The 21,447-nt window shown below is 44.3% G+C and overlaps 1 protein-coding gene and 1 pseudogene across 1 annotated transcript in view; both read right to left on the reverse strand.

The window, feature by feature from the left end:
- Nucleotides 1-21,447, reverse strand: part of LOC124593972 — a 526,982-nt gene that overhangs the window by 238,225 nt on the left and 267,310 nt on the right. The gene's annotated exons all lie outside the window — the stretch shown is intronic.
- On the reverse strand, nucleotides 19,692-19,809 carry LOC124596887 (annotated as a pseudogene).

Genomic DNA, 21,447 nt, shown 5'->3' on the forward strand with positions numbered 1-21,447 from the left:
TAAGAAACCTGTGTCCGCAAATGAACCGTTTCAGTGTAAAGTAAGTTTGGAGGTCGGATCACTTTCAGATCTCCTGCATCACGGAATGCATACAGCGGAGACAATGAGCTCTGACATGTGGGCTCTACTGGAGCTGCATGGTCAGTGTTTCGAGTACTCGTAGCCGGATCCTCTTCTACGTGGCGAAGGACGTCCTCTGAAAGTCCTCTCTCTCTCTCTCTCTCTCTCTCTCTCTCTCTCTCTCTGTCTCTCTCACTCACTCACTCACTCACACACACATACACACACACACACACAAACACACACACACACACACAGACGCGCGCGCGCGCGCGCAACCTTACACATAAATTATTACTTTCGGGCAAATCCATTAACGGTTTAGAAATCGTAATTTTTGCTTAAATATTTTGCCTACATCAAGATGTATATAGTTGCAGATGACAAACTGTAAAGAAAAACTGACACTGTAAAGACGTAACACAATTTTATGTGCTCTTCAAAAATCTGTAATTACGATTCAGAAACTAATATTTACATGTATTTAAGCACTAAAGAACAATCCTTATGTTTAACAGCCATAATAATAAAACACCCACTGATGATTCTGCAACTGGGACAACAAACAAAATTGTGTTTTGCTAAAGGAGGACCACACCCAAAAACATATGTTTCCCACTCATCGCTAGAGGTCGCCCTGCTATCCGAGCATGACTCACGACCAGACCCGTACTTCAATATGTCGTCAACCATGTATCTAAAACCTGTATTCGTACATTAATTGAGACTTTTTACTTGAAAGCCGCTTACCCGGTGTCGGCGGATAAATACGATGTTGCGGTACCTTTGTTGCTGCGAATTACGATTAAATGTTTCTTTAGACAGAATCTTCTGCAATTCCTTTGCCAATCCAATGTGATTGTGGTGACCGACGAGCAATGTTCAAGTCTCGGTGCAAGGTGGTTTTACCAACACTTTCAACAGAGACGACTTACCGATTCATTTCGACTTCGCTTCGAACGGGAGTTAAACCATAGGGAAAAAAACACGAACAATTCTCGATATCTGCTGAAATACTGTAGCTGAGTCAAATGAAGCTTAAAATCTACAGTGAATAGTTTCGGCTTCAGAGACATTAATATCTGTCTGCACATTTACAGGGTGATTCCGTAACGACGTTACAAACTTAGAGGGATGATGGAGGAGGGTTAATGTATAAATTTGAGGTAAGCGCCCTTGGTTCCCAAACGACCGAGTCAGAAGTTTAAGCGAAAATCGTTCTGATGCCTCTAAATGACAGTGGAACACGTGTATCGGTACTGTTGTTGCTAAGGCTGTAGGGTAGTCAACTTTCAGAGGTGCTGATAAGAAAAAAAAAACACGAAAAAATGTCTAGTAATCATGGATTCAAAAATGCATACCTTAAGAACAAATGGCAATTTTTCAGTAGAGGTGATTTGTTTTACAGTAGCAAAGATGAGCAAGTGCTCATGGATCTTACGGTATGCATTACAGAACCCATATTTAATTAACATTTTTTCCTTGTTTTGGTCCATAATAACACCTTTGAAAGTTTCCTACCCCACAATCTTAGCCATAACAGTACTGGTACATGTATTGCACTTTCAGATGTATCAGAACGATTTTCGCTTGTAAGCTTCGATTCAGCCGTTTCCGGACTAGGGTACCTTGCCTCAAATTGATACATTCATCGTTCTCCATCATCCTTGGAAGTTCGTAACATCATCGCGGAATCACCTTGTATTTCTTTATTCTGAAGTCCATTGCACAAACTATCATTGTTTCCAAATACAACATCGACATCATTCTCCTTCTCCCCTTTTGATATTCCATTCAGGAATAGTGATACGAAAGAACATCTGTCGATACTTCCCCTTACAATCTTGGATCTGTCTAATGGTCAATAATTGGTCTCTGTCTGGAAGCAAGTAATACACCCATTTCGACTAACCTGTACTTGTCCGCTCTCAGAATGCTGATTCACAACGGCTTTGCTGTGGCGTCTCCCACTGTAATTTGTTGAGTATTGCTATGGGGCCATCGCGATTCGGTAATCCGATTTCGCCAGGCTCCCATGCTCGTATGCGGTATCTTTCATCATTAAATAAAACTACCTTAGAATTTTTCCTACGAGTTTCAATCTGAAAGGTAGATATTTTGCAATCGTTCACCGTAAATCTTTGTGGATGAATATCCTTAGGTACTTAACAGTTGTGACTGCTATCACTGATTTATCAGCGACGATCCAGTCAAACAATATTAGGATTATTACCTATTTTCTTCGTTATTTTACGGGTTAGCATGCAGGATCTGAGCTATGTGTCTGCAGTTATCGACACATTTTTCAAGAGTTCCCTACTGGCGTGACCTGCTTTTACGGATGCATGGTTAACTGAGCCACTACAGGTTTCGTCACGGCTGCTCATCTAACAGGGAAACTCAGGCACTCACCACTTACTTTCTATATGAGTGCAGATGCCACCGCATCTCATTACTAAGGACGCGGTCATCGGATGCATCTCGGCCGCTGCTAACCACAAAAGAAAGCCGCTAGGTTTGGTCCTTCGCTCTTTTCACTGGTACTAGAGAGCACGGACATAATTTCTTGCAAAGATAAGAAAGCGGGCTTAGCGGTCCGCTGGACGTGCGCCGCCAGCGAATATGACAATGGGCCGACCACAATTAACGGCGCGACGCAGCTCTCTCCCCGGAACTGCCCACGGCGATGACTTCGCTGAGCGCAGCTGTCTTTCCCATGAACTTCGCTGCCTGTTGATAAACAAACCCCCGGAAGGAATGCCTTACGTAGTCATACCTGTCGTCATCTGATTCCTGCGGCGTTGTACACTGAAACGCCAGAGAAACTAGTATAGGCAAGCGTATTCAAATACAGAAATATGTGAACAGGTAGAATACGGCTCTATGGTCAACACCGACACTGGACTGTTGATGACTGGAAGCATGTTGACTGGTCGGACGAGTCTCGTTACAAATTGTGCCTAACGCAGTTGTTAGATCGGTTACTGCTGCTAGAATGCCAGGTTATCAAGATTTAAGTGAGTTTGAACGTGGTGTTATAGTTCGCGCACGAGCGATGGGACACATCATCTCCGAGGTAGCGGTGAAGTGGGGATCTTCCCGTAAGACAATTTTGCGAATGTACCGTGTATATCAGGAATCCGGTAAAACATTAAATCTCCGACATTGCTGCGGTTGGAAAAAGATCCTGCAAGAACGAGACCAATGACGACTGAAGAGAATCGTTCAACGTCAGAGAATTGGGAACCCTTCGGCAAGTTGCTGCAGACTTCAATGCTGGGCCATTAACAAGTGTCACCGCGCGAACCATTCAACGAAACATCATCGATATGGGCTTTCGGAGCCGATGGTCCACTCGTTTACCCTTGATGACTGCACGACACAAAGCTTTACGCATTGCCTGGATCTGTCAACACCGCCATTGGACTGTCGATGACATGTCGCGTGGACGGACGAGTCTTGTTTCAAATTGTATCGAGCGGATGGACGTGCACGGGTACGGAAACAATCTCACGTATTCATGGCCCCAGCATGCCAGCAGGGAACTGTCCAAGCTGGTGGAGGTTCTGCAATGGTGTGGGGCATGTGCAGTTGGAGTGATGTGGGACACCTGATACGTCTAGATACGACTCTGACACGTGACACGTACGTGAGCGTCCTGTCTGATCACCTGCATCCATTCATGTCAATAGTACATTCCGACGGACTTGGGAAATTCCAGCAGGACAATGCGACACGTCACACGTTCAGAATTGCTACAGAGTGGCTCCAGCAACACACTTCTGAGTTCAGACACTTCCGCTAGCCACTAAACGCCCCAGACATGAACATTATTGAGCATATCTGGGATGCCTTGCAACGTGTTGATCAGAAGAGATCTCCAAATCCTCGTACTCTTACGGATTTATGGCCAGCCCTGCAGGATTCATGGTGTCAGTTCCTTGCACCACTACTTCAGACGTTAGTAGGGTCCATGCCACGTCGTATAGTGCCATTTCTGAGTGCTCACGGGGGCTCTACACGATATTAGGCAAGTGTACCAGTTTCTTTGCTTCTTCAGTGTATATTCGCTACTCTCATGCACAGTACGTCTCAAACCTTTAAGATCAAAATTATGCAGACGGCTGAGGATCCTAAACTGACTATTTTAAGATAAAGGAACCAGAGGTCAGAGGTTTTCGTTGAAGTGTATGACGCTCATTCCTCTTTATCAAATAGTTCAAATGGCTCTGAGCACTATTGGACTTAACATCTGAGGTCATCAGTCCCCTAGACTTAGAACTACTTAAACCTAACTAACCTAAGGACACCACACACATCCATGCCCGAGGCAGGATTCGAACCTGCGACCATAGCAGCAGCGCAATTACGGACTCCCCTTTATCAACTGCTTATATTTCGTTAAAAAAATGAAAGAAAAACAACTGCCTGTAGCCTTAATATAAATGGTGCGACAATTTTCTGTGAGAGGATGGCCGACAGAGTATTAGTGTTGTTGGTGTTTAGTGTTGTTGCCAGGCCTGGTAAGGTCTATAAAGGGTGCGAACGGTGTCAAATGTTGTGCGATCACTGTGCAGGACACGGAGAAGTCGCGCACTCGTGAGAGACAGCATGCAACAGTGTTTGAAACGGATTTCATTGCGCGTGTCTGTATGGCCGGCTGGGCGAATAGGGCAGTATCGATATTAACGGGGCAATCGGATGTGACAGTGGCCCGATATTGGACAGCGTGTCAGTGCCTGGGCAAGCATGTTTGTCATCGAGGTTCCGGTCGGTCACACCTGACAGTCACGAGGGAGTGTACGAAGAACATCTAAGCCCTACACATTTGCTCCTTCATCTGAGAACGATTAGCGTATTGGGCCACACGCCGAATACCGAATATTCTGCGCGCTTTCTAGCCGAATAGCCGAATATTAGGCAAAAGGATTCGGCCGGCGCGTCTGTGTCTCGCTCATTTGTTTAAATGTTCGTACATATACTTTATCTACCTCCCACGCGCCCAATTGTTACCACGCTGTGTGTTTTGTTGGCAAGTTTAGTTTGGTCACATCGTCAATGCTAAAGCACACTTTATCGTACTCGCTATGTTTTGATTTGTTTAAAAATGAAATTGTGTAAGATCTAACTAAAAATGATCGATTGTGGCTTCTAAAAGAAATCCCCTATATGGACCTACTTCGGCGACGATGACAATAATCCGAAAAGTGTTGCGTGTAAATTGTGCAAAATAAAAATTTGGAAAGAAGGTGACTACATCAGGAATGATAAATCATTTGAAAAACAAGCACAGCAACGAACAGAGTAAGTTGCAGCCTACGCTTCCTAAGCGGCAAGAAATTATGATTCAAGATACAGATGTAAGTAAACCTTCGACATAAAAAAAGGACGACTGAGTCTTGAAGAATGTCCTGAAGAACTTACACCGTGTTGTATTAACGCTCCCAAGGCCAAAAATACGATCTCTTAATCGGCGAAATGATAGCACTTGACAATGAGGCAGTAAATATAGTGGAAAAGGCCTGGTTTTAGAAGACTGAATAATAGCGCTTTACCGTGGCGTAAAATACCAAGCCACTCTTACTTTTCAGACAAAATAATTCCAGAAATATATGATAAGGTGATTGGGACAATTAAATGATTACTATCAGAGACCTTATATTTCCGTGACATGCGACGTGGGGACGTACTTGCGTAATAAAAGCAGTTTTTTAAGTTTTACTGCGCATTTTATTGATCGTGAATTGAATGCCAAACATGTAGTATTGAGCATCAAACATTTTAAGGGATAACACAGCAGAAAACATAGCGATTAGTTTACAGAAAATTGCAAGATTATGCAACATCAAAATGGCAAAAATTCATGTCGTTATTCGTTATAATGGACGAACATAGTAAAAGCTGTTAGTAATGCAGAGTTGGCCTCAGTGCGTTATTTCATTCACTGTTAACGATTGTCTGAAGGTTCAGTCAAATGTGACTCAAATGGTAGCAACAGGTAAGAGGATTGTAACTAATTTCAATCATCCTGATACTGCACAGTAAAAACTGCATTCTGTCCAAAAAGATCTTGATCTTCCTCAGCTTGAATTGGTGCAAGATATCAGTGCCCGATGGAATTCCTCCTGTTATATGCTTGCAAGGCTAGTGGAACAAAAACGATTCTATCTCACTGACTGTGATATCACCAATCTGACTGCTGTACAATAGGAGATTTTAGAGCAACTTCCAAAATTATCACAGCCAATGGAAGAAATAACAAAAATTGCAAGGTCCAGATACGCTTGCATTTATGAAATTATTCCGTACGTTGTTACATTAACATGATATATCGATAAAACGAGTACTTCAGAGCTAACATTCAAATTAAGTAAGACGAGGCTTGTCATACAACAAGGGTTGCAAACACGATTTGGAGACGTGATAACAAGTAAAAATTATTTGGTAGCTACCACTTTAGACCCTCACTTTAAAATGACTGTTTTCACCAGTCAACTATAAAGAGGAAAAGTAAGGTAGTATACATCGATCGACGCCCTAAAGAGGATGAGAACCGAAGAGCAAAGTCTAAGGCAGACTGTTTACTCATATTTTATAGACTGCTTCAAAGAAGTGGTTGTAGAAAAAAAAACATAGCTTTTACCTGGACATTTAAAGAAAAGAAATGCAGTTGTAACTGAAATAGACTTTTATTTAAGTTTTAAGAACATGTAACGTCATGACAATCCATACACATGGTGGCAAGCAAGAAAAGATAAATTTACGTGTTCGGTAAATCTTGCAGCAAACTATCTGTCGGGGCCAGGAAGTAGTGTTTATTCAGATCATCTTTGCTCTGAAACTGGGAATGTCTACGAGCAGAAAAGTAGTAAACTACTGCCTAAAATACAGAAAAATTATTCTTTCTGCACCATAATCTTTCACTTCTAAATTTTAATTACGGGAACTCAAGTGCATAGAAATTTATTATTTTAAGAAATGTACCCACAGAATACACAGATTTATTTACAGAGGAAGGTCATTTATTATGCATACAGACAAATACTCATCCATTTGATCACTATCACATGTCTAAAATTTTGTTTCGATGTGCTCAGTTGTTTATCAAGTAATAAGGGTTCATTCTCAGAGCTATCTCCACCTTTTGCAACTCAATTAACTGTGCTTTCTGTGCAGAGCCGTAAAAATCAGACTTCATTAGCATATTTTAGGAACTACGTGACGGGCAGCTATTTGTATTTATTTCATATTGCAACCCTTTTCGGCTATTAACGATCTTCACATTACCTGTACACAGCGAATAAGGGCATAAAACAAGCAGAAATGCATAGAGCACATTTAATTAAATGTGGGATTTATAAACCAACACTAACAAAAATCACACTTTATGAAGTTGCATTAAGTTATCTCTATTGACATATATTCTCTTCACAAAGCACACGTCTTTGGTTTGATATTTTGTGATTTTTTTACAATTTATCTGACGATCAGTTCGAATGAAACAACAAGTTTACTGTTACCGGCCACTGCGAACAGTTGTAACTGTTCCTTCACTGTACGTAGTGCTTCTTTATTACGGAGTGCCTGCTGGGTGGTGTACCAGAGGATATGTAATAAGGTGTGAACATCTTATAATCACTTATCAAAATGAATGTTTTCACTTTCATATTCAGAAGTTCTGTTGAGATACAAGGGTGTATTTTATAACCTTTCGATGTCAAAACATGTAGCCAGTATAGGATTTTGTGCAAGTATTCTTTTAGACAACCTCACATTTAAATTGAATGTTTTATACTCTTATTTGCTGTATCCAGATACCCTGAAGATGATTGATAACGGAAAGAGGTTGTAATAATAAAATAAATATACAAGGTGTATGAAAACTATTTACACAAAATTTCACGGTGTTTAGGGGGATAGAAAGAAACACTTTTTTGTGTAACAAAAATGTTCGATATCGTTCCATGACAGTTCTGACGGTAGCGATGTTCAGAGATGGTGTTGAAACAAACAGCCACATGTTTCACGAATAGTGACTGCAGCTGCAGCCAAGCAGGCAACTAACCGTCTTGGAGAGTCTATCGGTGTCTGGTACACCAAACGCTTACTTAATGTAAGCGGACGAGATTTTCAACTTTATTTCTCTAAAACAATATTCATCACACCGCAGCTTGAACACCGTCTCTGAACATCACTAGCGTCGAGAAGTTCTTGAATCCCTAGAGGGGACGCGGTACAAATGTGACATTTTTATCACATAAAAATAGTGTTTCTTTCCATGTGGGGCATTCAATATGCAATGTAAAACACTGCTTTTTGTCTAATAATTTCAGTTTAAAAAATGAAGAATTTTCTGTGGGACATCGTGGAATATTCCAGCTTCAGCCCTTAGAGTTTCACTGTACGTAGCCTTTTAAGGCGGCGACTGTAATGGATGTGCGTTTCAAGCAGAGACCACTCGTTGAGATTCGTTTGGCGGAAAACCAGAGCACTGCAGATATTCATAGGCGCTTGTAGAAAGTCTACGGGGGTACGGCAGTAAGAAAAAGCACGGTCAGTCGTAGGGCGAATTGTCTGTCTTCATGGCAACAAGGTCGCTCAAACCTGTCCGATCTCTCGCGTGCCGGCCGACCAGACACACTTGTGACTCCTGAAATGTTGGAACGTGCAGACACCCTCATTCAACGTAAGAAAATGGGGCATTTACAGCCGTCCTAATGATGTAATTTATTGGATGGCTACCGGTTTCGGTGCTTCAGTGCACCATCTTCAGGCCTTAGTCGATGCCAAGAGGGTTAACACCGTCCGCATACACGATGTATCAGTGGCCAACATCTACTACAGGTTTTCGCAGATTACCTGTAACCACAAGCCGGCCGAAGTGGCCGTGCGGTTCTAGGTGCTGCAGTCTGGAACCGCGAGACCGCTACGGTCGCAGGTTCGAATCCTGCCTCGGGCATGGATGTGTGTGATGTCCTTAGGTTAGTTAGGTTTAACTAGTTCTACGTTCTAGGGGACTAATGACCTCAGAAGCTGAGTCTCATAGTGCTCCGAGGCTTTTTTTTTTTTTTTTTTTTTTTTTTTTTTTTTTTTTTTTTTTTTTTTTTTTTTTTTTTTTGTAACCACTATGTCCAACCAACTAGTAGCCATACAATAAATGACACCATAAGGACTTTTATGGATGTTTCACTTTCTTACATAAGTAAACGGCCCAAGTCCCCAGACTTCCAACGTCAAGGATGGACATACAAAAACTTTCATTCGAGTTGATGGAAGAATCAAAGCAAAACACCTCGCTGCACAACTGGACGTCTCTGTTGCTAGTGCTGACACCTTCGTCAACCAGTTGGGGTGCTCAAAGATTCCCAGCCGCCTAGAAGAAGACCATAAACATCAGCGAAGGACCATCTGTACGGAATTGCTTTCGCGTTACGATGCTGATCGTAACAATTGCTTTTCGAACACTGTCACAGGCGACGAAATGGGGGTTCATCACTTCGATACGGAAACTGCAGTTCATGGAGTGGCGCCATACCACCTCTCCTCCAAGAAAAAAATTCAAAGCCTCACATTGAGTCGGTAAAGTCACGGCAACAGTCTCGTGGGACTCTGAAGGGATTATTCTGTTTGATATCCTCCGTCATAGTGCAGTGATCAACTCTGGAGTGTATCGTGCTACACTTAGGAAACTGAAGAAACGACTTCAGCTTTTCCGTCGCCACAAAAATGCAAACGAACTTATATCCATGACAACGCAAGACCTCATACAAATCTGCGCATCTGAGAGGAGCTCATAAAACTTCATTGGACTGTTCTTCCTCGTCCAACCAACGGCGCAGATCTCGCACCTTCCGACTTCCATTTTGTTGGACCAATGAAGGATGCACTCCGCGGGAAGCAGTGCGTGGATTATGGGGAGGATGTTCATGCAGCAGGACGTTGGCTCCTACGTCGACCAATAGAGTGGTACCATGCGCGAATATAGCCCCTCCCAGTACGATGGTGTAAAGCCGTCGCACTGAACTGAGATGAAAAACAGGCTTTTGTAGCCAAAAGAGTGGGGAAAAATGTGTTGCAGTACCTATTAAACGTCTCTCCTATCTGTGCTAAATTTTGTGTACGTAGATTTTTTAACACCATATAGACAGCTGTGTGTCTTAATATACGGGGGTGAGTCAAAAGAAAACCTTAAATTTGTAATAACAAATCGAAATTTCGCGCCATTATCCTGCAACTTGGTAAGCGTGTTACAAACAGCGTTCAGAATGGACTGTAGGTGGCAGCATAGCGCACATGCACACATACCGTCGCAGTATCAGTATAAAGGTGGCCGCCCCACTTGCGACTTGCACCAGGAAAGAACAGCGTTCTGTTATTCTGTTTTTGCGTAGTGAAGGTGTGAAACCTATTGAAATTCATCGGCGAATGAAGGTTCAGTATAGTGATGCATATTTGTCACAGCAGCAAGTCTACGAATGGAGTAGGAAGTTCGCAAATGGTGTGACTTCAGTGGAAGACGCTCCTCGCCCAGGTCAGGCACAACGCGTTACGACTCCACAGAACATTGCAGCAGTTGCAGCCGTAGTGAAGGAGAACCGCCGAGTGACACTGAATGACATTGCAGCATGTTTACAGATTAGTCATGGGTCAGCACACCACATTGAGCATGATGTGCTCCAGTTTCACAAAGTGTCTGCAAGATGGGTGCCACGGCAGCTGACTTCTGAAATGAGAGAACGACGTGTTGATGCTTGTGAAGAACTTCTTCGGCGCTTTGAACGAGAAGGTGATGGCTTCCTTGCAAGAATCGTTACAGGGGACGAAACCTGGGTTCACTTCCACCAACCGGAAACGAAGAGAGCGAGCAAGGAATGGCGCCATTCCTCATCACCAAAACCAAAGAAGTTTCGAACAGAACCACCAGCAGCGAAGGTTATACTGACTCTCTTTTGGGACGAAAAAGGCGTCATTTTTGAGCATTACGTGCCTATAGGAACCACTGTCACCAATGCATCACACACAGATCTCCTAAAAAATCATCTGCGGCCCGCAATCAAATCAAAGCGATGTGGATTGCTGTCAGCAGGTGTCCATTTGCAACATGACAATGCAAGGCCCCACACTGTCCGTACAACAGTTGCAACAATCACAGACCTGCATTTTGAGTGTCTTCCTCATCCACCATACTCACCAGACCTTGCCCCAAGTGATTTCCATATATTTGGACCACTCAGTGGGAGGAAAGAAGTTGCGTACTGATGAAGAGGTACGCCACGCGGTGCACGAGTGGTTGCGGGGACTACCAAAAGAATTTTTTTTTTTTTTTATAAAGGAATTTATGCACTTTGTAAGCGCTGGAGGACTTGCATTGAGCGTGGGGGAGATTATGCTGAAAAGTGATTAAGCTTTATACCACTTCTGCACAATAAATAATATTTTGCCGACCGCGGTGGCCACGCGGTTCTAGGCGCTGCAGTCCGGAACCGCGCGACTGCTACGGTCGCAGGTTCGAATCCTGCCTCGGGCATGGATGTGTGTGATGTCCTTAGGTTAGTTAGGTTTAAGTAGTTCTAAGTTCTAGGGGACTGATGACCTCAGATGTTAAGTCCCATAGTGCTCAGAGCCATTTGAACCATTTGAATAATATTTAAAAAAAATTTAAGGTTTTCATTTGACTCACCCTCGTACGTAATAGCTCTTAGCAATCGCCTACAAAAAATGCTAAATTTGTACAGTAAGTTCGTTTTTACGGCACTGGTGAAGTGTGGATGATGAAGCGGACGATCATCAAAGACAAGGTAGTGAGTGAGTAATAGTGAAAGCTAGTCGCCAGCAAACAGTATGCAGTCGACAGTCCAGGTGCGTGACCCGAGTACGTGGACAGACGTTTACAAAGAGAACGCGGCGCCCCGTATGGCGGCGCATCTGAAGTCGCGAGCGACACGTGCGTGTGGGTCCAGCGACGTGCGGACTGTGAAAACGGCTCTGACGTACCAGAATGCTAAGAGTCTTGTTGTGAGGCACACACATTGGAGAAGTCTGAACTGTTTGTCAGGAACGATTCAGACAGCACACTGATTAAAACACACTGGTTTTGTATCGAGATTTAAATATGTGTTCGAACATCGTGGTCTAAAGTTCTCATTGGTTTTTTAAATCATTTCAGACCAATGTCGGGAAGGTTCCACCAACAATGTGACAGAATACTTCAATACTTGCGCATCCGAGTTGGTACTCCATTGCTAAGGCTGGTATTACACTATCAAATTTCTTTGTCAAATATCTTTGTCAAAGAAATTTGATGGTGTAATAGGGAACTTTGTCAAATCTCGTTTGTCGTCAAATAAATTTGATCAAAGAAGTCGGTTGTCTTCTGTTCACAGCAATGTGACATGTTACCACGTGGAGCGCTAGCATCGCTACAGCGTTCTGTCACCTGTAGTAGTTTTATAAACATTGCCAGTAAATACAATTGGTGTGTACCGACAACTACAAAATTAGTAGAGATGTATGAAGCTGATGAGGCGCTTTACAACGTGAGGCACCCTGAATACAAAAATAGATTAAGAAGATTGGAGCCCTGTCCTGACCTGACCTAACCTAACCCTCTCCTGTACAAAGGAATCGGAGTGTTACAGTGAGCCTGTCTTCTGCAGATATAGCAGTTCTTAAGTGAGTATTGTGCTTTGTGATATGAGGATACACTTCACTGGGCACATACTGAAATGTATTGATAAACGACTTGACGTCCTCCACTATAAGCAAGTTTTGTTGAATGCTTTTATCGTGTCGTCGTAAAATCCAAGGCTTCACCCAGGTACGTTTCTTTTTTGTACCCCGTTTCTCTTCCGCATGTGCACACAGTGCAATTGCGGTAACAGCAACTGCTGCGGTTAATAACAAGTTGTTGTTGTCAGCCATCTTGAACTTTGACGAAAAATATGGTGACAGTGTAATACCCCTTTTTAGCGCCACGTCAAAGATCTTTTTCAAATATATTTGACGAATATTTGATCAAATCTTTGATAAAATATTTGAGAAAGAAATTTGATTAATACCGGCCTAATTACCTCGATGTACACAATCTTATCGAAAGTACGAGGACAATCTATGTAACGCGGAATCGAGCACTAGATGTCACGAGAGGCGGACCTGCCAGAATAAAAAAAACATATGGGGAGTATTTTGTTGTCAGTAGAGAAGTAACACCAACAGACTCGGTCGGCGAAGACAGCTCAGTGACTTGCAACATGGACTACTCACTCGATGTCACCTGAGTGGCAAAACAATCGAGGACATTTCAACGCTTCTACAGCTGCCCAAGTCGACTGTTGGTGATTTGAGTGTTAAGTAGAAACGCGAAGGACCAACGCCGGTTCGCATTAAATTATCGGGAGGAATCACTCGTGAGTTCCAAAGTGCTACCAGCAGTCAAGCTAGAACGATGACCGTGTAGAGTAGTAAAAAACTGGGTACAATGGACGAGAATCTCTTCATGTGTCACGCATTTCTGTAGACAGCGCTAAGCGACGCTTCAGATGGTGTAAAGAGCGACATCACTGGACAGTGGATGGCTGGACACGACTGATTTGCAGTAATGAATAACGCTGTATCCAGTGGCAATCCGATGGAAGGTATTGGGGTCAGTGAGTGCCTGGAGAACATTACCTGCCATTATGAGTAGTGCCAACACTGAAGCACGGAGGAGGTGGTGAAACGATACGGAGGTGTTTTTCGTGGTCCCCTTATTGCGCTTAAGATGAGGCGTCTCACACGTGGAAGGATACGAACACATTTTACAGAAATGTGTACTACAAACGGCAGAGGAAAAGCTAGGAAACAGTGGGGTGTTCAAAAAGTCTCTCCGCAGTGTCGTATGATTGTTAGCCGCGCGTGCCGTATGCCGCAGTGAATTCACCAAAGTGGAACTCAGTGAAATACAAGTTATTAATTTCACATTAAATATTGCAAGTCTCCCCCGCCCCCTTGTTGTTGAATACACAATTCGATTCGTCTAATCATGTTTCCAAAAACAAGCTGTAAAATTTCTTCTGTAACAGAAGCAGTGAAAGTGCATATTGCAGTTTTCAATTCATCGATGGATTTTGGACGGTTTTTATAGACAGTTGCTTTCACTGCACAAAAAAAAAAAGAAAATCAGGTGGTGTTAGGTCAGGCGATCGTGGAGGCCAAAGTCCCTGTGAAATTATGCGATCACCAAAAACATCAGCAAGCAGTGACACTGAAACGCGACCTGTATGCGCGGTTGCACCATCTTGTTGAAAATAACCGTTCAGTATTTCACTTAACACAAGTTCTCCTACGAATGGGTACAGAATATCACTGCAGTACCGTTGTGCGTTTATTGTTTCGTTTAAAAATATGGGACCGACCCACAATCCGACGTCTAGAGATTGCAATCCAAACTCCTACTTTCACAGAATGAAGTGGTTCCTCATGAATACACAGTGGATTTGCAGTACTCCGCATACGAGAATTTTGCGAGTTCATGTACCCGGATAAAAGAAACCACGCCTCATGAGTGAGAAACGTTTCGTTAAGAATATCCCTTCCATTTTGTTGAACGAAATTTTTGAACCATTGGCAATAATGCAGTATCTTGCCATGATCAGTATTTTTCAGTTCTTCCACGACTGTCATTTTGTATGGGAAAAGTTCTAATTTTTTTCCTTACAGCTGCGTGGGCGTTCCGACACTAACATCGATTTCCTGGGCGAGTTTTCTTACTGACTTGTTCGGACTCATGGACATTTTATCGGAAATATGGAGTAGTTTATCCTCAGACAAAACGCTATGACGACCACTTCTCGGTGCATCTGTCACTGAACCCGTACTTCGAAATTTGTTCATCAAATATCGCACAGTATCGCGATGTGGGAGTGTTGTCTCCGGGAAAACTGAATTAAATGTTTGACGAACTGAAACTGTGTATTTACCCCCAGCTTTGAACGGTTGATCGACTAAAAGCACACATTCTTCAATGGTTAGCATTTTAACAGTGACAAAAGCGAAACAAACGAACAAAGAAACTAAATTTAAATGTTCACGTCAACACGTAACGACACACAGGAACGATACTACTGACGCTGGCAGAGATAAAAGAAAGAGTGGAATGTTTGGAGAGTTCATACGGCACGCGCGGCTGACAGTCATACGGCACTGCGGAGACTTTTTGAACACCCCGTGTTAGCATAACAGTGCACCAGCCCTATCTTTTCAAGACCCCAGATTGATGAAAAATACTCAAGAATCGGTCAAACAAGCGCCTAATAAGCCACTACCTTTGTGGGTGAGTTACATTTCCTTACAATTCTTCCTATGAATATCTCTGGCAACTGCTATCAGTGCTATTTGTTTTATGTGGTCATCCCACTTAAGGTCGCTCTGGATAAGTTACTTCCACGTATTTTACGGTCGACACTGTTTCCACAATTTGTCATTAATAGTGTAATTGTAGCAGATATTTTTTTCCTATGTGTACGCAGTATGTTGCATTTACTTGTGTTCAGGGTCAACTACCAGAGCCTGCACCATTCATCAGTATTCTGCAGGTCAAGCCGGCCGCTGTGGCCGAGCGGTTCTAAGCGCTTCAGTCCAGAACTGGGCTACTGCTGCGGTCGCAGGTTCGAATCCTGCCTCGAGTATGGATGTGTGTGATATCCTTAGGTTAGTTAGGCTTAACTAGTTCTAGTCTAGTGGACTGATAACATCACAGGTTAAGTCCCATAGTGCTTAGAGCCATTTGAACCATTTCTGCAGGTCATTCCCCAAATCGATACTGTCCTCTGGCGTTGCTACTTTCTTACAGACAACCGTATCATCCGCGATCAGTCTTAGAAAGCTTCCGGCGCTTTCTACAGGACCACTTATATACACTCCTGGAAATTGAAATAAGAACACCGTGAATTCATTGTCCCAGGAAGGGGAAACTTTATTGACACATTCCTGGGGTCAGATACATCACATGATCACACTGACAGAACCTGAGGCACATAGACACAGGCAACAGAGCATGCACAATGTCGGCACTAGTACAGTGTATATCCACCTTTCGCAGCAATGCAGGCTGCTATTCTCCCATGGAGACGATCGAAGAGATGCTGGATGTAGTCCTGTGGAACGGCTTGCCATGCCATTTCCACCTGGCGCCTCAGTTGGACCAGCGTTCGTGCTGGACGTGCAGACCGCGTGAGACAACGCTTCATCCAGTCCCAAACATGCTCAATGGGGGACAGATCCGGAGATCTTGCTGGCCAGGGTAGTTGACTTACACCTTCTAGAGCACGTTGGGTGGCACGGGATACATGCGAACGTGCATTGTCCTGTTGGAACAGCAAGTTCCCTTGCCGGTCTAGGAATGGTAGAACGATGGGTTCGATGACGGTTTGGATGTACCGTGCACTATTCAGTGTCCCCTCGACGATCACCAGTGGTGTACGGCCAGTGTAGGAGATCGCTCCCCACACCATGATGCCGGGTGTTGGCCCTGTGTGCCTCGGTCGTATGCAGTCCTGATTGTGGCGCTCACCTGCACGGTGCCAAACACGCATACGACCATCATTGGCACCAAGGCAGAAGCGACTCTCATCGCTGAAGACGACACGTCTCCATTCGTCCCTCCATTCACGCCTGTCACGACACCACTAGAGGCGGGCTGTACGATGTTGGGGCGTGAGCGGAAGACGGCCTAACGGTGTGCGGGACCGTAGCCCAGCTTCATGGAGACGGTTGCGAATGGTCCTCGCCGATACCCCAGGAGCAACAGTGTCCCTAATTTGCTGGGAAGTGGCGGTGCGGTCCCCTACGGCACTGCGTAGGATCCTACGGTCTTGGCGTGCATCCGTGCGTCGCTGCGGTCCGCTCCCAGGTCGACGGGCACGTGCACCTTCCGCCGACCACTGGCGACAACATCGATGTACTGTGGAGACCTCACGCCCCACGTGTTGAGCAATTCGGCGGTACGTCCACCCGGCCTCCCGCATGCCCACTATACGTCCTCGCTCAAAGTCCGTCAACTGCACATACGGTTCACGTCCACGCTGTCGCTGCATGCTACCAGTGTTAAAGACTGCGATGGAGCTCCGTATGCCACGGCAAACTGGCTGACACTGACGGCGGCGGTGCACAAATGCTGCGCAGCTAGCGCCATTCGACGGCCAACACCGCGGTTCCTGGTGTGTCCGCTGTGCCGTGCGTGTGATCATTGCTTGTACAGCCCTCTCGCAGTGTCCGGAGCAAGTATGGTGGGTCTGACACACCGGTGTCAATGTGTTCTTTTTTCCATTTCCAGGAGTGTACATAGCAAACAGGAACAGTCCTATCACACTTCCATGGCGTACTCCGAAAATTACCTTTACATCTGTCGATTTTGTTGCTTGTATTCTACCTGTAAGGAAGTCTTGAATACAGTCTCAAATCTGGTCTGATACTACGTAATCTCTTGTTGTTTCACTAAACGGCAGTGCGGGATGCTGTCAAATGCTTTCCTGAATTCAAGGATCGCGGCATCAAGTAAGGGCTTTTGTGTACAGCGCTATGGATCTCTGGGAGGAACAGAGCGAGCTGAGTTTCACAGGATGTCTGTTTGAGGAATCCTTGTTGATTTTTATGGAGGAGACTTTCGTTGCCCAAAAATGTCTTTATTCTTCAGCATAAAACAACGATATACGTCCATATTTATGTGCATCTTTCTTGCGACGAAATTGGAATAACCTGCGCTTTTCCAGTCGCTAGGTTGTCCTACTCTTCCTTGCTTCAGCGATGTACAATTGCTGCTAGAAGGGGACCAAGTTCAAATGATTCTGAGCACTATGGGACTTAGCATCTGAGGTCATCAGTCCCCTAGAACCTAACTAACCTAAGGACGTCACACACATCCGCGCGGTTCCAGACTGAAGCGCCATAGCGGCCGTCGGGACCAAGTCCTTTCGCATAATGTTTGTAGAATCTTATTCGTATCTCATCTGGTTCTGATACATTTCCATTATTATTATCGAACAGAGGAATGAGTGTCGCGGATATGATATGCGAGTTCGGGTGGTAATTTTTGAAACAAAGGCATTTTTCGTGGCGGTGAAATCTTTTCACGACATTTCAATCAGGAAGTTGCTTCGCGGAAAGCGAACGTATTTGGCTGACGCCCGCGTACATTGGGAGGTGCGGAAAGGTTTAAGCGTTCTTTTTTCTCGCGCCGTGTACGGCAGTGGGACGGTAGAGAAATGGTCTGAAGGTGATTTCTACGAACACTACATGTGAATTCCAGAGTAGTCATGGAGATGTTGATGAAGAAGTCGTATAACTTGCAACGTCCCCTTAGAAGAATTTAAAAATGACAGTGCTGGGAAACCTCTTGCGTTATTTGATTTTCAAACAGCTGAGCAAAACTGAACGTACTCAGACATTTCTCTCTTTACTTCTGATCATCACTAAACTGACACACAATATTTTTAGCGCAGCGCAATGTGACTTTCAATAATCCCCACAAAAGAATGGCCCTGACTAACAATAACATATACATTTCATGAATCACTTACCTCACAAAAATCTTCTTTACTGGAACTACTGTAATACAGCGAGCACCAATACTGCCAGCTAAATAAAAGATTCTAACTACTGAAGGCACTAACTAGTGATAGGCATAGTTAGCAAATAAAAAATTTTGATAGAGAACAAACAATGTATTTATCTCAATAATGTTCAAAAGTCATCATATATATATATATATATATATATATATATATATATATATATATATATATATATATATATATAATTCACGACATCCATCTTTACAAATTTCCTTTTTCTGGCGGACACACGTCCAGATTGTCCACTTATAGCAACCTCTCAAAACTCCGCCATCTCTCTCCCCACATCCACCACTGCTGGCGGCTCACCTCCAACTGTCCAACGTTACGCGCTGTTCACATCCAACTTCCCAACACTACACTGGCGAATATTCCTACAATGAGTCCAACCAGCCACAGACTGCACACGGCACAGCCAGTGATTTTCATACAGAGCGCTACGTGGCGTTACCAACATAAAAAGCTAAACAGCCTACTTACAAACTAGCTGCTCGAGATCTGTCAGACGATTCTACCTCTGCTCCGCCGACACTAAGCACAAGTGGTTGGTTGGTCCAGGCGCCGCGCGTGCGCCGCGGGCGAGTTGTAACGGCTCGGCGACAGTTAGAGACGTCGGTAATAACAAGTCTCGCTCCAGCGGCCGCACGGGGCGACAGGACCGCTAGCCTCGCCTCAGCCACTGTGCCACAGACCCAGTAGCGGCCGTACACCCCGCCACGTCTCTACTGCCGGCTACACACGTAACTGCAAGTCCGACAACGACGCATTATCAGACATTTGTTGCAAGGATCCGCAAGTATCGGTAGTGTGGTTTCTATATCTGCATCAACACTACTGATGCATACGGCACCGACCGGCCGCCGTGTCACCCGGAGCCCACAGGTGTCACTGGTTGCAGATATGGGGGGGCATGTGGTCAGCACACCGCTCTCCCGGCCGTATGTCAGTTTCCGAGACCGGAGCCGCTACTTCTCAATCAAGTAGCTCCTCAGTTTGCCTCACAAGGGCTGAGTGCATCCCGCTTGCCAACAGCGCTCGGCAGACCGGACGGTCACCCATCCAAGTGCTAGCCCAGCCCGACAGCACTTAACTCCGGTGATCTGACAGGAACCGGTGTTACCACTGCGGAAAGGCCGTTGGCTTATGTGACCCAAAGTTCCTATTTAATAAGAAATTGTTTTTTATCATTATTTATTACGTAATTCAAAAATGGTTCAAATGGCTCTGAGCATTATGGGACTTAACAGCTGAGGTCGTCAGTCCCCTAGAACTTAGAACTACTTAAACCTAACTAACCTAAGGACATCGCACACATCCATGCCCGAGGCAAGATTCGAACCTGCGACCGTAGCGGTTGCACGGTACCAGACTGAAGCGCCTAGAACCGCTCGGCCACAACGGCCGGCATTACGTAGTTGTTATTCTCTTATATAGGTTACTACTGTTCGGAATTACAGGTTCAACAGTTAGTTTTGTATTACGACACTTGGTTACACAGGCACAAGTATTTATACAGCATTTTGTACATGGAGGACCAACCTGTTTTTGGAACTATTGCCGTGGCAGTGACAGAAAATCTTCGGATTATGGCAGAAAATCAATGAAAACAAATAAACAGACGTTGTTGAGTTCGACCCTGGCTGAAAAGAAGCAGGGGATTATATTCGCTGATTACGAAAGAACTGAGGCTCGAAGATCCGCATGGATATCGGAGCTTCGTGAGGATGGACGAGGCCTGTTTCGAGAAGCTGCAGTCTATGATGGAAGATGGAATTAGCAAGTGTGACACAGTCGTGAGGGAGGCTTCCCATCTTCTCGAAAGTAAGAATTAAATAATATGTTTATGCGTTTTGTGACCATACCAGCCAAGATAACTGATAAAATACCAGTATGCGCTGTTATGTTGCAGGCTGGTTGTAACATTATGTTTCCTGGCGACTGGGGAATCTTGATAAGAGTCTGACGTTTAGCCACAGAATAGCACAGCCCAACATTTCAAAAGCTGCTGTGGGTGTATGCACAGCAATTTTCAACACTTTAAAGGAGCAATACTTAAAGGTGCATCTGTGTTATTTTTCCGATTTTGAAATACAGGGTGATTCAAAAAGAATACCACAACTTTAGGAATTTAAAACTCTGCAACGACAAAAGGCAGAGCTAAGCACTATCTGTCGGCGAATTAAGAGAGCTATAAAGTTTCATTTAGTTGTACATTTGTTCGCCATTTCAGCCAATAAAGTTTTTGGTCCCTTTTTCTTCTAAGGTGCTACTGTAACTGGACTACAGTATCTGGAGATGTTAGAGAATTGGCTGTTCCCTCAGCTCGAACAAGAAGCACAACAACTCATATTTCAGCAGGATGGAGCGCCACCACATTGGCACTTATCTGTCCGTAACTACCTGAACGTCAACTACCCGAGGCGATGGATCGGCCGCCAGGCAGCCCGTGACAGAGCACTTCATCACTGGCCTCCAAGAAGCCCTGATCTTACCCCCTGCGATTTTTTCTTATGGGGGTATGTTAAGGATATGGTGTTTCGGCCACCTCTCCCAGCCACCATTGATGATTTGAAACGAGAAATAACAGCAGCTATCCAAACTGTTACGCCTGATATGCTACAGAGAGTGTGGAACGAGTTGGAGTATCGGGTTGATATTGCTCGACTGTCTGGAGGGGGCCATATTGAACATCTCTGAACTTGTTTTTGAGTGAAAAAAAAACCTTTTTAAATACTCTTTGTAATGATGTATAACAGAAGGTTATATTATGTTTCTTTCA

This window comes from Schistocerca americana, chromosome 2 (genome assembly GCF_021461395.2).
Source record: "Schistocerca americana isolate TAMUIC-IGC-003095 chromosome 2, iqSchAmer2.1, whole genome shotgun sequence".
Taxonomy (NCBI): Eukaryota; Metazoa; Arthropoda; class Insecta; order Orthoptera; family Acrididae; genus Schistocerca; species Schistocerca americana.